At 54.0% G+C, this 15,094-nt stretch overlaps 1 long non-coding RNA gene across 1 annotated transcript; it reads left to right on the forward strand.

Annotated features, from left to right (window-relative positions):
- Window positions 1–2,979: 2,979 nt before the first annotated feature.
- LOC142922586 (uncharacterized) lies at window positions 2,980–12,609 on the forward strand. The gene is made up of 3 exons (XR_012940180.1): window positions 2,980–3,134; window positions 3,317–3,422; window positions 5,018–12,609. It is a non-coding gene; the product is annotated as an uncharacterized LOC142922586 (long non-coding RNA).
- The last annotated feature ends 2,485 nt before the right edge of the window (window positions 12,610–15,094 follow it).

Below are 15,094 nucleotides of genomic sequence, written 5' to 3' on the forward strand. Positions count from 1 at the left end.
ACCCACTCGCTCACCCACTCACTCCTCCAAGCAATCGCTCACACATCCACTCATCCCTCCAAGCACTACCTCACTCACTCACCCACTCGCTCATCCACTCACTCCTCCAAGCACTCGCTCACCCACCCACTCGATCACACATCCACTCATCCCTCCAAGAACTACCTCACTCACCCACTCGCTCACCCACTCACTCCTCCAAGCACTCGCTCACCCACCCACTCGATCACACATCCACTCATCCCTCCAAGCACTACCTCACTCACCCACTCGCTCACCCACTCACTCCTCCAAGCACTCGCTCACCCACCCCACTCGATCACACATCCACTCATCCCTCCAAGCACTACCTCACTCACCCACTCGCTCACCCACTCACTCCTCCAAGCAATCGCTCACCCACCCAACTCGATCACACATCCACTCATCCCTCTAAGCACTACCTCACTCACTCACCCACTCACTCCTCCAAGCCACTCGCTCACCCACCCACTCGATCACACATCCACTCATCCCTCCAAGCACTACCTCACTCACTCACCCACTCACTCCTCCAAGCACTCGCTCACCCACCCACTCGATCACACATCCACTCATCCTCCAAGAACTACCTCACTCACCCACTCGCTCACCCACTCACTCCTCCAAGCACTCGCTCACCCACCCACTCGATCACACATCCACTCATCCTCCAAGCACTACCTCACTCACCCACTCGCTCACCCACTCACTCCTCCAAGCACTCGCTCACCCACCCACTCGATCACACATCCACTCATCCCTCCAAGCACTACCTCACTCACCCACTCGCTCACCCACTCACTCCTCCAAGCAATCGCTCACCCACCCACTCGATCACACATCCACTCATCCCTCTAAGCACTACCTCACTCACTCACCCACTCACTCCTCCAAGCACTCGCTCACCCACCCACTCGATCACACATCCACTCATCCCTCCAAGCACTACCTCACTCACTCACCCACTCACTCCTCCAAGCACTTGCTCACCCACCCACTCGATCACACATCCACTCATCCCTCCAAGCACTACCTCACTCACTCATCCACTCACTCACCCACTCACTCCTCCAAGCACTCGCTCACCCACCCACTCGATCACACATCCACTCATCCCTCCAAGCACTACCTCACTCACTCACCCACTCGCTCACCCACTCACACCTCCAAGCACTCGCTCACCCACCCACTCGATCACACATTCACTCATCCCTCCAAGCACTACCTCACTCACTCGCTCACCCACTCACTCCTCCAAGCACTCGCTCACCCACCCACTCGATCACACATCCACTCATCCCTCCAAGCACTACCTCACTCACTCACCCACTCGCTCACCCCTCACTCCTCCAAGCACTCGCTCACCCACCCACTCGATCACACATTCACTCATCCCTCCAAGCAACACCTCACTCACTCACCCACTCGCTCACCACACACTCCTCCAAGCACTCGCTCACCCACCCACTCGATCACACATCCACTCATCCCTCCAAGCACTACCTCACTCACCCACTCGCTCACCCACTCACTCCTCCAAGCACTCGCTCACCCACCCAACTCGATCACACATCCACTCATCCTCCAAGCACTACCTCACTCACCCACTCGCTCCCACTCACTCCTCCAAGCAATCGCTCACCCACCCACTCGATCACACATCCACTCATCCCTCTAAGCACTACCTCACTCACCACTCACCACCACTCACTCCTCCAAGCACTCGCTCACCCACCCACTCGATCACACATCCACTCATCCCTCCAAGCACTACCTCACTCACTCATCCACTCACTCACCCACTCACTCCTCAAGCACTCGCTCACCCACCCACTCGATCACACATCCACTCATCCCTCCAAGCACTACCTCACTCACTCACCCACTCACTCCTCCAAGCACTCGCTCACCCACCCACTCGATCACACATCCACTCATCCCTCCAAGCACTACCTCACTCACTCACCCACTCGCTCACCCACTCACTCCTCCAAGCACTCGCTCACCCACCCACTCGATCACACATTCACTCATCCCTCCAAGCACTACCTCACTCACTCACCCACTCGCTCACCCACTCACTCCTCCAAGCACTCGCTCACCCACCCACTCGATCACACATCCACTCATCCCTCCAAGCACTACCTCACTCACTCACCCACTCGCTCACCACTCACTCCTCCAAGCACTCGCTCACCCACCCACTCGATCACACATCCACTCATCCCTCCAAGCACTACCTCACTCACCCACTCGCTCCTCGCTCACCCACTCGGCACCCGCCAGCTCGCCCGTTTGCTCACTCACCCCTTCAGGCACTTGCTCACTCGCGTATCCACTCACTCATTCACCCGTACACTCATTCATTCACTCACCCACTCACGCATTCATCCCTACACTCGCTCACTCATCCACCCACTCACTCATTCACCCGTACACTCATTCATTCACTCACCCACTCACTCACTCATCCATCCTCTCACTCATTCACCCGTACACTCATTCATCCCTACACTCACTCATTCATCCATACACTCATTCACTCACTCATCCATACACTCATTCACTCACTCATCCATACACTCAATTTTACTCACTCATCCACTCATCTACTCATGCTGCTGCTATTGCTGCTACTGTTGATGATGCTACATTTCTACTATTGCTGCTGATTACGATGCTGATGACGATGATGATGTTGACAACACAGATGATGCTACTTTTGATGAAGCTACTCTGCTACGGTTGGCAATGCTGTTGATGTCCATGCTGCTGACGACGATGCTGCTGACGATGCTGTTCTGACGACGATGCTGCTGACGACGATGCTGCTGACGACGATGCTGCTGACGACGATGCTGCTGACGACGATGCTGCTGACGACAACGCTGATGAAGCTGCTGGTGACGATGATGATGCTAGTCGGTTGCTGCTGCTGTTGATGGCGATGCTATTCTGCTGCTGCTGATGAAACAGGTATGTACGGAGTTGGTGCAACGTCGCGTTCAACGCGAGGAGCAGGCTGAGAAAATCAGCAGCATCAGCAGCAGGTCAGCGCCAGCCTGCGCAAGGGAGCCAACCGGAGACACAGCCAGCGGCAGCAGGGTGGCAAGGTGAGGGCGGAGAGGGCAGGGTGACGTCACCGCCACTTAGTGGCACATGGCGGTTGTTGTTGTGTCTGTGTGTGTGCGCATCTCTATTGGTATCTGTGCGCGTGTGTGTGTATCTCTATCTGTGTGTGTATCTGTGTTTTTGTGTGTGTGTCTGTGTGTGATTGTGTGTGTGTGTATCCCAGCGACAGGAGACCATGGGTGAGGATGATCTGGCTCTCAGCGGGGCCTCTGCGGAGGACGTGGAAGGAGAGCTGATCCGGCACGTGTGTGAGACCGAGCTTCTGGCAGGTATGGACTCTACCCACCACCACCACCCGTGTCTCACCACCCGTGTCTCTCCCCCCGTGTCTCACCCCCCCCCCCCCCGTGTCTCACCCCCCCCCGTGTCTCACCCCCCCCGTGTCTCACCCCCCCCCCGTGTCTCACCCCCCCCCCCGTGTCTCACCCCCCCCCGTGTCTCACCCCCCCGTGTCTCACCCCCCCGTGTCTCACCCCCCGTGTCTCACCCCCCGTGTCTCACCCCCCCGTGTCTCACCCCCCCGTGTCTCACCCCCCCGTGTCTCACCCCCCGTGTCTCACCCCCCCGTGTCTCACCCCCCCGTGTCTTCCCCCCCCCCCCCCCGTGTCTCACCCCCCCAGGTTCCCCCGTGTCTCACCCCCCCCCGTGTCTCACCCCCCCGTGTCTCACCCCCCCGTGTCTCACCCCCCCGTGTCTCACCCCCCCGTGTCTCACCCCCCCGTGTCTCACCCCCCGTGTCTCACCCCCCCCGTGTCTCACCCCCCCCGTGTCTCACCCCCCCCGTGTCTCACCCCCCCCGTGTCTCACCCCCCCCGTGTCTCACCCCCCCCGTGTCTCACCCCCCCCGTGTCTCACCCCCCGTGTCTCACCCCCCCGTGTCTCACGCCCCGTGTCTCACCCCCCCCGTGTCTCGCCCCCCCGTGTCTCGCCCCCGTGTCTCGCCCCCCCGTGTCTCACCCCCCGTGCCTCACCCCCCGTCTCTCACCCCCCCCCCCCCGTGTCTCACCCCCCCCCGTGTCTCACCCCCCCCCGTGTCTCACCCCCCCCCCCCCCGTGTCTCACCCCCCCGTGTCTCACCCCCCCCGTGTCTCACCCCCCCCCCGTGTCTCACCCCCCCGTGTCTCACCCCCCCCGTGTCTCACCCCCCCCGTGTCTCACCCCCCCCGTGTCTCACCCCCCCCCGTGTCTCACCCCCCCCGTGTCTCACCCCCCCCGTGTCTCACCCCGCCCCCGTGTCTCACCCCGCCCCCGTGTCTCACCCCCCCCCCGTGTCTCACCCCCCCCCGTGTCTCACCCCCCCCCCGTGTCTCACCCCGTGTCTCCCCCCCGTGTCTCACCCCCCCCCCCGTGTCTCACCCCCCCCCCCCCCGTGTCTCACCCCCCCCCCCCCCGTGTCTCACCCCTCCCCCCGTGTCTCACCCCTCCCCCCGTGTCTCACCCCCCCCCCCCCGTGTCTCACCCCCCCCCCCGTGTCTCACCCCCCCCCCCGTGTCTCACCCCCCCCCCCCGTGTCTCACCCCCCCCCCCCGTGTCTCACCCCCCCCCCCCGTGTCTCACCCCCCCCGTGTCTCACCCCCCCCGTGTCTCACCCCCCCCGTGTCTCACCCCCCCCGTGTCTCACCCCCCCCGTGTCTCTGTGTGTCTCTGTGGGTCTCTGTGGGTCTCTATGGATCTGTTTTAGCTAAAAGTTAGCATGAACTTGATTGCGGCTAGTACATTGTTAATTAGTTCATAGTTTTCAGTAGTTTTCCGGAAGTTATTATTCTGTTAGTTCATAGTTGGCAGTAGTTTTACGGCAGTTATAGATTTATTAGTTTATATTTAGTAGCAACGTCCGATTTTTTTTTCGTGTATTATTTCCCAGCGCGGCTGCCGTGGAAGGCCCCTCCGGCTCTCCTCAAGGCCATCGCCAGCATCTTGATGGCCACGAGCGAGTGTTGGTTTTGTGATCGAGGCACGGCAGCACCAGGCCCTGGCCTCCCTCGACGATCTTCTTCCGCACCTCATAGCGGTAGTGGAGCTGTTCCTGGCGGATCGAGGGAGGCGGAGGCCGGTGGTCAGTCATGGCAATCGGAACGTTTAACGCTCGGTGGCAGCAGCAGTCGGGGTTAGATCGCGAAAATATATGTCGTTAAACTATTGAACGCTGTGAAACTTGGGGGGCTGTTTGCCTTTTGGCGTTCTCTCGTCTAACACTGGGTAGTGAGACACTGGTAGTGAGACACTGGTAGTGAGACGCTGGGTAGTGAGACACTGGGTAGTGAGACACTGGGTAGTGAGACGCTGGGTGGTGAGAACCTGGGTAGCGAGACGCTGGGGTAGCGAGACACTGGGTAGCGAGACACTGGGTAGCGAGACACTGGGTAGCGAGACACTGGGTGGCGAGACGCTGGGGTAGCGAGACGCTGGGGTAGCGAGACGCTGGGGTAGCGAGACGCTGGGGTAGCGAGACGCTGGGGTAGCGAGACGCTGGGTAGCGAGACGCTGGGTAGCGGGACGCTGGGGTAGTGAGACGCTGGGTAGCGAGACGCTGGGGTAGTGAGACGCTGGGGTAGTGAGACGCTGGGTAGTGAGACGCTGGGTAGTGAGACGCTGGGTAGTGAGACGCTGGGTAGTGAGACGCTGGGTAGCGAGACGCTGGGTAGCGAGACGCTGGGTAGCGAGACGCTGGGTAGCGAGACGCTGGGTAGCGAGACGCTGGGTAGCGAGACGCTGGGTAGTGAGACGCTGGGTAGCGAGACGCTGGGTAGCGAGACGCTGGGTAGCGAGACGCTGGGTAGCGAGACGCTGGGTAGTGAGACGCTGGGTAGTGAGACGCTGGGTAGTGAGACGCTGGGTAGTGAGACGCTGGGTAGTGAGACGCTGGGTAGTGAGACGCTGGGGTAGCGAGACGCTGGGTAGTGAGACGCTGGGGTAGCGAGACGCTGGGTAACGGGACGCTGGGGTAGCGGGACGCGGCCCTAAAGAAGGCTGTTGTCTCTGGTGTAGACCAATCAGTTTCAAAGACAATGCCACATTATCAGAGCGTGTTTTTGTTTGCATGTTCACCACAAGTGCCGTGTGTGGTTAATGCAGACATGATTGATAATTGTTTTTTTACCCTTTTATCTGGCAACAAACTGACACTTTTTTTTTTACAAGGAGCCATGTTTGCATTGACCACAATACCTGCGGTCAGAATGCAAACGAAAACATACGACTTTGATAATGTATTGGCACTGTCGATTGGTCCACACCCGAGACTTCTTTCCTTAGAGCCTCGTCTCACATTGGTGTTGGACCAGATGAAGCCACAAGGCGCACAACTCAAAGACAATGCACCATCAGAGTACGAGAGCTTGGGCTAAGCATTTACACCATTGGAACCTCCTTGGCCAGTAGCAAAATATAATTGTTTTTTTACCCTTTTATCTGGCAACAGAGACATGATTCTTTGCAAACAGTTTATCTTTGGGTCTACATGGGTCTCTATTGGTGTCTCTATGGGTGTCTCTGTCGATGTGAGCCTCAGGGATGTTGCTGTGGTTGTCGTAGCCGCCGCATTTGTAGCCACCCCAGGATTTGTCCTCGTCCAGCGTGAAGAACCACACCTCTTGCATGGCTGCCCAGTTCCAACTTCTGGCGACGACTCAGCTGAGGCCCAAAAGAGATCCAGAATCGCTGCACGCGTGACGACAACAATAACAACTTGAACTATAAACTATTTCTATTTTATGAGACCTCCTTTGCCAGTAACAAAATATAGCAATAGGTTTTTACCCTTTTAGCTGGCACAAAAACTGACACCTTTATACAAGGGATCATATTTGCAATAACCACAACACAAGCAGTTTTGTGCCAGCTAAAAGGGTAAAAACCTATTACTATATTTCTATTTTGTGTATATGCCAGGTAAGACCCCTGCTAGAGCTACGTCATCACCGTCATCATAATCATGTGGAAACTTGGCAATCCACTGAGACACACAGAGACCCATTCTCATAGAGACCCAAGGAGACCAATAGAGACTCATAGAGACCCTTTCCCATATAGAACCACCGAGACCTACAGAGATCTATACTCTTACATAACCATAGAGACCCATACTAAATCTAAACTATTTTTTATTTGACCAGGTAAGGCCCCACCAAAGTGGCTGATATCAACATCATCATCACGTGGAACTTTATAGCGGCAGCCAAGTACTCTATACCCAAGTAACATGGCCACTGTGAAGTCATCCACGTAACATGGCCACCGTGAAGTCACCCACGTAACATGGCCACCGTGAAGTCACCCACGTAACATGGCCACCGTGAAGTCACCCGTGGTGACATCCCCCCCATTCACCGTGGCCACTTCCCCTCACTGCTGTTCTCACCTTGAGGCGATTTGCTGCGGATAGAGCCAGTGACGGCTGCGGACAGCGCACTCCACGTGTTGCCAGAAACTCCCTCCCACGTGCTCCAGCTCGCCTTGTCTACAACAACCGCCATTCGCCACTAAGTGGCGGTGACGTCACCACGACGCTTGTGCCAGGCCATATGAACCTGGAGGCCACGTGAAGTGTTGAACGCCCGCTGGCAGGAGGTCATGGGGCAGACCCAAGTGCCACGGGGCGACTGACTGAGCTGACTGAGATGACTGGCTGATGCTCCACCTGTGCCCCCTACTGTGCCAACCTGCTGTGCTTTAGCCACCCAGCGCTCCGCTCGTTGTTGTGAGCATCGCTCCTCCGCCCTCTGTTGTTGGAGGGCGACTGCCTCCAACTGCCCAGTAGCGTCCTTCACGAGCCTCCACAGAGGCCGACCTTGACACCGCTGGTACCAGTCATCGGCATGTCCACTCAGCTCCACGTCCTGTACCACATCACTGCATCTCTTCTCTAGCCCGTGCCGTGCCCGTTTAGCCCCCTCGATCCGGCCGAACAAAAGCTGTTTAGGCATGCGGTGGCTGGGCATTGGCTACATGACCCAGGCAACGCAGCCTTGCCTGCCAGAGGAGCTCACCGATGGACCTTGTCCAGATCTTTCAAGGATTTGTGAGCTCACACAATCCAGCCTGGTTAAACCCAGGATGGATCGTAGGCAGGCTAGCCTAAATGGTTCTAACCGGCGAAGATGTTCCATTAGGGGGGTCCACGTTTCGCAAGCGTAGAGAAGGGAGGGAATGACCATGGCCGAGAAGACCTGAAGCTTAGTGCGGAGCGACAGACCAGGTAGCTTCCACACAGCGTTACGCAACCAATGAAAAGATATTGCCGCTCGACTGATTCGGAGCGAGACCTCTGCTGTTAAACTGGAGCCGGTCATAAGCACACTGCCCAGGTATGGGAAACTCTCCACTCTCTCCACAACTGCCCCATCACCGATTGGGAGTTGTGGGAGTGGAGTGTCCGATGGTACAAAATACCCAGGCGGGTGCTTAGTTTTGGCGGGGCTGATGGTAAGACCCCATCTCTTAGTGGCACGCTCCAGTCTCAGCAGCAGCATCTCCAACTCCTCCTATGAATATGCAGCTATTACCAAATCATCGGCATGCATAACGTGGTTGAGCAATAGGGAGCCATCCCTTGACCGCACCCGGGCATCGATCAGCCTCCCATTATATCTGTACCAAATGGAGATTCCCCCGGTACAGCTATTGAAGGCTTCACGAACTACGTGGTCAAAATAGATGTTAAACAATGTGGGAGCCGGAGGACATCCCTGTCGCACCCCAAGGTGTACATGGAATGGCTCTGACTCCCGGCCACGTAGTTTTACCCGGGCCCGCTCACCATCATGAAGGTCCTTAATGATTGTGAGCAGAGGGTCAGGGACTCCAAAAGCACGAAGAACAACCCCGAGCCCAGGCCTACTGATGGTATCATAGGTTTTGACCAGTTCAATAAAGCAGAGATGTGTAGGTCTTGCTGGAATTCCCTACATCTCTGCTGTAGCAGACGGACAGAAAATATGGCATTTGTGCAGGACCGCCCTTTCCTGAAACCGCATTGGGGCTTCAAGCCTCTCCTCAGCGTGCCTGGCAAGGCGATGTTGAATAATCCTTGCCAGAACCTTTCCCGGCACACTGAGGAGTGAGATGCCCCTGTAGTTTTTACAGTCTGTGCGGTCCCCCTTCTTAAAGAAGGGGACCACCAGGGCATCCTTCCAATCCTGCGGAACCCGTCCAGTGATCCAGACTGTTATAATGTCATATAGGGCAGTCTGTGCACAAACGCCACCCTCCCTCAGCATTTCGCTTGGGAGATCATGTCTGCCCGGTGCCTTTCCTGGTCTCAGACTCCGGATCGCCTTCAGTACTTCTTCAACAGATGGCACCTCAGCCAGCCGCTCACAGGGGGTGACTTCTTACAATACTTGAGGCACCGCTGCCTCAGCAGGGTCATCCCCACTTTGTGCCACGATGTTTTCCAGGACCTCAGAAATGCTCAGCAAATCTGCAAACCTGCAAACCTGTTCCTGGGGGTCGGAGAGTGGATCACCGTTTTTTCCCCTAATGATGGTAATAGGTGTGGCGCTGCAGGTGACTTTTTTTGATGGAGTTAAATTGAGATTTGTGATCGCGGGCCACTGAAGCAGACTCCATCTCCTCAGCAATCCGCGACCACCACCCATCCTTGCAGCGCCTCACGGCTCTCCAAACTTCCGAGCGAAGGCTGCGGTAAGGCTCCTCATTCTCTGACGTGGGATTCTGTAGCCGATGACAGTGGGCCTGTCACTTTTTCTCTACTATCTTGAACACCTCTGTCAGCCAGGGTATCTGGGGAGGTCTGGACCGTGTACCCAAAGCCATTGCAGCTGCATGAGTCAGTCCTAAACCTTGCCCATATATTTCGATTTAAAGCTTTCGTGACTGCAAGGATTCATCTTCTTTGGTTCTTTCGGTCAAGTCACGTAGAGTGAGAATAAAATAATAAATTGATAAAATAAAATAAGGAAATAAAATTTACACTTAATTAATTGTATTTTACGATGACCTTCAGACCGCAGCTCTTTCGCTGGCATTGACTCTTAATACCTCTCACACCACGGTTAATGGTATGGTTTACAACATGGAGTATAACAGTGCCTCGCAGCTGTCTCTCTCCCCCTCCTCTGTTCCGACCATGGATGAACTCGTCCGTCTGAACGGGGCCCGTAGCTATCCATGTTGCTAAAGTTGAGGGTAAGAATCCACCCATTTTTTCGCCATATAGCATTGTGATATATAACGACTTATTGTTGGTAGCTTAGCTGATTGGAGAATATATAGAGTTCATTGATAACATTGAGGTAATTTATATTTTAGTTTTTTATTAGTTCACTATATAGTATTCATTATATATTGTAGTGTATACCCAGTTACTGTGAATAGCTCGGATGTGTAGGCCTTGACTTCAACATAGCCATTTCTGTGACCAGTCACAAGCTAATCACTCAGTTATTTCAATGCTCAATTCGCCTAGTTATTTCAATGCTAAATTCTCCTGTTTGATTTGTACTAGGTGCCTCTGTGAATGTGTATGCTCTGACTTTAACATAGCTATTTCTGTGACCAGTTACAAGCTAATCACTCAGCTATTTCAATGCTAAATTCTATGCTAATTCCTTTGTCAAGGGGTGCCTCTGCGGATGTGTATGCTTTAACATAGCCATTTCTGTGACCAGTCACAAGCTAATCACTCAGCCATTTCAATGCTAAATTCTATGCTAATTCCTTTGTCAAGGTGCTTTGTTTCTTCTCACACAGCTTAAAGGTCGCGATCTGAGCGTGGCTTTTTCACTCCAGCGCTGTCCTCCTGACAGTCTCGTCCCTTCACCTGATGAAGGCCGCTTGTGTTGTGGCCGAAACGTCGTTAGAATATTGTGTTATATTATTTTATCAATTTATTATTTTATTCTCATTCTACGTGACTCGCCCATATACCCTCGAAATCAGGAGGAGTGGGGGACGATGCCAACCCCAGCCGCAAGCGATGATGAAATTCTTGCTTGCAACTTTCATCACCTGAGACCCGGCCAGTTTAGGTTGGAATGGGGTCCTGGGTGTACACCCACCACCGGAGTGGAAGAATGGCAGGCGCATCTTACAGATGACTAGTCGATGGTCAGAGGGCAGATCAGCTCCACGGTAGGTCCTGGTGTCAAGAACATGGGCTTGCATCCGCTGGTCCATCACTATGTAGTCCAGTAGATGTTCTTGCTTGGACCCGGCATGCATCCATGATGTTGTGTGGATGCCCCGATGCCGGAACAGCGTGTTGGTAATTACAAGCCCATGGGCTGCACAAAAATCTAGCAGCCTCCTACCGTTGTTATTAAGCTGATCTGGCCCATGCCCTCCAATCACTCCAGACCAGATGCCAGCGTCATGACCAACTCGGGCATTGAAGTCACCCAACAAGATGACTCTATCCCGAGGGGCCACTTTAGCCAGCACCTGTGACAGGAGGTCATAGAAGGCATCTGACTCATCGGCTTTGCCTGCATCCCTCCACGTATGTTCGTCTTCGGTGGTGGCATAAGTAACCACGACCACCACTCCTCGCCTCCAGTTGATGGGAAGTCGAGCCCAAAGTAGCCTGGGGCTTACAACTTCTCACACCTCACCGCCACGCTCCCACGCCCCCTTCATTCTTTTGTTCAAAAGAAGAGCCACACCCTGTTGTTTGGCAGTCTGCTGCCCCGAGTAGAGGACTGTCCACCCTTCATGGTGGCAGGAGCCAGAACCGGTCCACCGGACCTCCTGAATGCCACAGAGATCCAGGTGGTGCCGGTCTAGCTCCCGACAGGAGTGGCAGTCTCTCCTCCGCAGTGAGCATTCGAACATTCCACATGGCCGCACGAAGTGGCATTTCGTTGTTTCTGGAGGAGCCCTGAGGGTAGAGATTCAATCTCCTGGCTCGGCCAATTGGGGTTTGGCCAGGAGACGTCATGGACGCCTGTCTTCCCGGGGCCTCCGGCACAAGCTTATTAGTTACATTTTTAATTGTGGTTTCTTGGTAAATTTTTGAAGGTGGAGGGGTTACCAGCCCCTCGCACCTGTCCAGAGCCCCCGTTTAGCCACTGTGGTGGTCACAGATGCCATGAGGGAAGGGGCCAATCGGAATTGGCCCTCCCTCCACAGCACTGTCCACGACAGAGTTGCCCGTCCGGCACAGAGAGGAGGTAGGGGGTTTTGCCTCGTAAACACACACATACACACATACATACAAACATATATAAACACACAACAACAAAGGTGAAGTAGGCTCCTCTACACACAGACTTCAAATAGTAGGCGTCAGGGTCGGGATCGAACCGACAACCTCCTGTATACCAAGTGAGGTCATTAACATCTCGTCACTGTGGCACCACAGAGTAGTGTACAGGCATTGCAAACACTCCCAGCGCGAGGCCGACTCACTACATCTCACTGAGGATCGCTCCGCTGGTTTGCAAGTGCGAGTTTGCGTTTTAAGTCGATGTTAAATATATATTTCATGGAAGCTGGTTCGTAAGTGTGGGTGGTGTCCGTAAGTGCGAGTGTTGGTAAGAGTGGATCATGTTCGTAAGTGAGGGTGGTGTTCGTAAGTGAGGTGGTGTTCGTAAGTGAGGGTGTTCGTAAGTGAGGGTGGTGTTCGTAAGTCGAGTGGAGGGGGCCACGCCTACCTCAATGACGTTGATTCTCAGATCCCACTGTCTCTCATGCAGTAGTCCCCAGGGTCTCTGTGTGGAGAGCGGTGAAGGGGGGGACGGTGGAGAGAGTCACTACAAACTCACATCCTCACCACTAACCCACATCCCAACCAGAAACCCACCATCCTCACCACGAACCCACACACTCGCTAAGAACCCACAACACGGACCCACATTCTCACCACGGACTCACAACTCGAACTCGCATGCTCACCATGAACCCTCACTACGAATTCGCCACAGGGATACACATCCTTACTAAGAAACTACATCTTCACGACGATCCCACATCCTCACCATGGACCCACACACTTGCCAAGAACCCACAAAACGGACCCACATCCTCACCAAGAACCCTCAACACGGACCCACATCCTCATCAAGAACCCTCAACACGGACCCACATACTCACCAAGAACCCACAACACGGACCCACATACTCACCAAGAACCCACAACACGGACCCACATCCTCACCAAGAACCCACGACACGGACCCACATCCTCACCAAGAACCCACGACACGGACCCACATCCTCACCAAGAACCCACGACACGGACCCACATCCTCACCAAGAACCCACGACACGGACCCACATCCTCACCAAGAACCCACAACACGGACCCACATCCTCACCAAGAACCCACAACACGGACCCACATCCTCACCAAGAACCCTCAATACGGACCCACATCCTCACCAAGAACCGACAACACGGACCCACATTCTCACCAAGAACCCACAACACGAACCCACATCCTCACCAAAAACCCACAATATGGACCCACACACTCGCCACGAACCCACACAACTCACCTCGTCAAGATTTTTAATCGAATGGCTTCCGCAGAAGATGCTCGAAAGACGAAGATGAAGCAGCTGGAAGATTAAGAAGCAGCCTCCTTCGCACCCGTCTCGAACTCTGAGGAAGCACGTGGCGAAGTGACGTCACCAGTGACGTAACAACGTGAGCGATGTGACCACGCCTCCTGCAACCACGCCCCATTGAGTGACGTAACACGATGCGACCACGCCCACCCCTGAGCTCTTCCTCTGGGCCCTTGACCCCCATCCCACGCTTCGACTTTCGCTTCTGGGTCGGGGCTAGTGGAGGCGGCGGCGGGAAAATCTGAGCCCTAATAAAGTATTAAAGCTTTCGTGACTGCATAAAATTACTCATTGTTTTTTTCGGTAAAGTCACGTATGTAGAAATACAATAAAATTATATTAAAACAAAAAACAATCACGACGTTTCGATCACAACGCAAGCAATCTTCATCAGGTGTCAAGAACAAATCATGGAGGTAAATACAACAAAAAGATGAGAGACGAGAATTCAACAAACCTGAAAAAACATTACGTGAAGCACATCCAGTCAGGCCAACAACACAGACACTTCCTGGCAGACCACGAATTTCAGAAGAGTGTTAAATTTCGTGTTCAACCTTTGGATTGCATATACCAGCATAGATAGAATGAAAAATACGAGGTACACGGTCAGTAGAAATACGTATACAAGTCCACCAAGAGGTAAGGAGGGAGGAAAGACGGACAGGGAGGCAGAGAGAGAGGGGGGGGGGGGCGGAGGGATGAACAGAAGCTTAAATAGGAAATACGGTTGGAGGGGGGGAGGCGCCAGAGCGAGAGCGGCAGCTCAAACGTCCATCTTACACATACAAAACGGCAGCTCAAAAAATGACCACCTCTTGTGAATACAAAACGGCAGCTCAAAAAGGGCACATCTTACACTTAATTACAACGGTAACTTCCCCGTAGAAGTGTGATAAAGTAATAAAGCTTTTGTGACTTCATAAAATTACTCATTGTTTTTTTGGGTAAAGTCACGTATGTAGAAATACAATAAAATTATATTAAAACAAAAAACAATCACGACGTTTCGATCACAACGCAGCGATCTTCATCAGGTGTCAAGAACAAATCATGGAGGTAAATACAACAAAAAGATGAGAGACGAGAATTCAACAAACCTGAAAAAACATGTGAAGCACATCCAGTCAGGCCAACAACACAGACACTTCCTGGCGGACCACGAATTTCAGAAGAGTGTTAAATTTCGTGTTCAACCTTTGGAGTGCACATACCAGCATAGAATGAAAAATACGAGTTACACGGTCAGTAGAAATACATATACAAGTCTACCAAGAGGTAAGGAGGGAGGAAAGACGGACAGGGAGGCAGAGAGAGGGGGGGGGGGGAGCCGGAGGGATGAACAGAAGCTTAAATAGGAAATACGGTTGGAGGGGGGGAGGGGCCAGAGCGAGAGCAACAGCTCAAACACG

This window comes from Petromyzon marinus, unplaced genomic scaffold, assembly GCF_048934315.1.
Source record: "Petromyzon marinus isolate PM22_M1 ecotype Great Lakes invasive population unplaced genomic scaffold, UKy_Petmar_22M1.pri1.0 PM_Scaffold_11, whole genome shotgun sequence".
Lineage (NCBI taxonomy): Eukaryota > Metazoa > Chordata > Hyperoartia > Petromyzontiformes > Petromyzontidae > Petromyzon > Petromyzon marinus.